The following is a 3199-nucleotide window of genomic DNA, read 5'->3' as shown; positions in this document are numbered from 1 at the left end:
GGTCACCTGTCCTCTTGATCAAGGAGGCTGAGGAGACCCCATAAGATGGACATGAACCAGTGTCCAGTCTACAAAGAGGAGGGTCAGCACAGAGGAATCATTTCCTCCATGCTTCCAAGTGAAGCCAACCATAGTGGAGCAGGACCTTTGACCATCTTCACATAGGCGGAACTGGTAAAAGAAAGGAGCCAGGGGTTCCTCCCAAGCCCATGTGACCCCTGAAGAACTGATCCTCAAACAACCTTAAGAGTAAAAACATAACAAGCAACAATGCCAGATAGGAGATACCTTCTTTTGAGTTGTTGGCCAGGGTGGCCAAAGAGAATCCCAGATTGTAACCCAGCATAGAAGTGGGAAATTGACAGCAGACCCCAATCTTATCTAAAGGAATATTGACAACTGATTGCTGCTAGATCAGGAACAGCTGGCCTTCCTAAAACAAAGACCTATAGATAGGCTGACTAGATTCACCAGATGGACAAGTATTGGGAATGGCTGGGGGGTTGCCAACAACACAGCAGACAGTAGCAGGGATATCAGAGTATAAGGGCTGTAGTGGGGGGAGGGAGGCTATGGAAGGGTGCCATCTGGGAAGTGGGTGTATAGTTGAATAAGATGGTTTGGGAGTTTAAAAAATGTATTATATTTGAGGCGGAAGCATGGAAATTTATGTCATGTTAATTAGTAGAGTTGATAAACATTACCATTGAAATCTACCTGATGATTTTATAGACATACATAGGCTCCAAGGATCCAAGTGCAACTCATTATGAGTAGTAATAATCAGATACATACAGATTAGAGATGCATGAGCCAAGATCTCAGTGTTAGTAGCAAAAACAAAGGGTGTTTCTGCAAGGAACAATATATTCTAAAATGAAATGGAGATCTTTTTAAAAGGTTAACAACTCATTCAATTTTATGTCTTACAGGGCTTATACTGAGTTCAATATTGTATAACTGTATTAATTCAAGTGTGAACCTAAAAATTTACATTCAATTTTGAAAGAGATGTATCCTTGCTCTGGAATGTGTTACTGAATATGTTAAAGCTGTAATGAAATGCTTCTTCCAATCGTGTAGTTATTAAATTTTTAAAAATTAAAAAAATAAACTTTAAAAAAATTAGTAACAAAATAAAATTTGAAAAAAAAAATGACAAAAAAAGAGAAAAACAAGGAATTTGTTTGCTTTCAGCATCTTCCACTTGAACTGGCTTTTCCATCAATGTTAATTATCAATAAGTGACTGATTTTGTTTATAGGGAATAGAAATTGTTACAATTTATGATTTGTGAATCATAAATTGACTGCATGTACATTGGCTTATATATGTAAAATAGTGATTTGTTTTCCCTGTCTACTGTTTAATATTAATTATAACTACAAAATTTAAGTGTGTATATTCTAAAATAATATCCCAGAAATAGGTAAGACCGCCCCAGTTTTCAGTCTTTTTTCATTATACACATATATCAATAAATTACTATACAATAAAAGACTAATATAAGATTGGACAACTTTTAAGGAAAGAAACAAAAAAGAGGGGCTAGAGAGATAACTCAGCAGTTAAGAGTACTTGCTGCTTTCAGAGAATGTTTTTTAAAAAATGAAAAATTAGATAAGAATGAAGAACTGAGAAGATATGACTATACATATTTCCTGTGAAACTGTTCAAAGTAGTATGTTTCACAGAAAATATTCCAATTCTGTATATTATAAAAGAATTTAAGTACAATAGTTAAGTACTTATGTGCCAAACAAACACTGCTCTACACATGTGCAGTGAACTACTATAACCCCTGGGGGGCAAATACCTCTGCCACCTAGAATCCTGTTGCAAAAAACAAGGCAAGAGGCTTAAAAACAATAATATAAAGGCACTATAGCGTTCATAAGCCTCTCACAGTTCATTGGCTTTGGTTTTGTGATGGCTAATCTCGTCTGTCAACTTAACATACTTGGGAATGTTATACTAGCAAGAAAGGCTCCAGAAGAACCTTGGTGGAGACATATCATTCCAGTCTTGCCAGGTTAATCAGCTGACAAAGAGACTGACCCTAAGAAGGTGGGTTCCCCTTAAGTCATCCTAAAGGCAGAGCTAGAATAACTAGAGCTTTAATGAGATGCTGAACTTTTCCTGAGGAGAATCCCTGACCCACCCAGTATAATTAATCACATACTGACTGGCAGCAAGCATGTACCTCTGTGTGTAAGTCTGTATGCTTTTCTGAATTCTTTTAAAAAGCAGAACCTTGTCCTTATATCTCTTAGCTATGCATAATTCACTTTGGGCTTCCTCAGTATTTTGGGCTTCCTTATTCATTCTCTTAAGCTCCACCATGTGTCTGACCTCCATGCTGGCTTTTACTGACAAGGTTCTTGTTTGTTTTCTTTCTCTCATCCATTCTCCTCCTCAGGGAAGCTGCTGAGATTTATAACTCACCTACCCTGAGGGTTTTTCTTTTAAACTATAATAAAATTGTCCTTAACTTTCCATTTGAGTTCATTCTTAAATTATTTCATTAATGGGACTAAGGAACCCTACGAGGGAGGGCACTTCTTTTGAGGAATTTCCTCCATCAGTTTGGCCTGTGGCCATGTCTGTGGGACATTTTCTTGATTGTTAATTGATGTAGGAGGGTCTAGCCCCCTGTGGGCATCGCCATGCCTGGGCAGATTGGACCTGGGCTGAATAAGAAAGGTAGCTGAGCAAGCCAGTAGAGGCCAGCCTATGAGCAGCATTCTGCCATGGTCTCTGCTTCAGTTCCTGCCTTCAGTCTCCTCCTGCCTCAAGTTCCTGCTCTGACTTCCCTCAGTGATAGACTGTAACCTGGGAGTTGTAAGATGAAACAAACCCTTTCCTCCCTAAATTGTTTTTGGTCAGCGTTTTTATCACAGCCACAGAAAGCAAACTAGAACAGCCTTTCTTTTAATAAGTTCAAATTTCTGAGTTCCTAGTCCAGAACATAGACTCTGATATTTGAAAGAAATTAGATGGGATATTTAAGTGGGTTTAATTTTCTGCATTTTATACCTATATGTTCAACTTTTAATACTATTCATTTGCAGGATACAATGGTTTTATATTTGTATTTGAAACTGATATATTCAAATTGGTATATTTTATAGATTAAAATGTAAAGAATTAAAAAAAAAACTCAAATACCCATTGTCTTCAACTAAGGAGCCCATCTGGT

The sequence above is a fragment of the Nannospalax galili genome, unplaced genomic scaffold (assembly GCF_000622305.1).
Source record: "Nannospalax galili isolate Female #2095 unplaced genomic scaffold, S.galili_v1.0 scaffold1189, whole genome shotgun sequence".
Taxonomy (NCBI): domain Eukaryota; kingdom Metazoa; phylum Chordata; class Mammalia; order Rodentia; family Spalacidae; genus Nannospalax; species Nannospalax galili.
The sequence above is the reverse complement of the archived record's forward strand: the minus strand, read 5'-3'. Positions refer to the sequence as shown.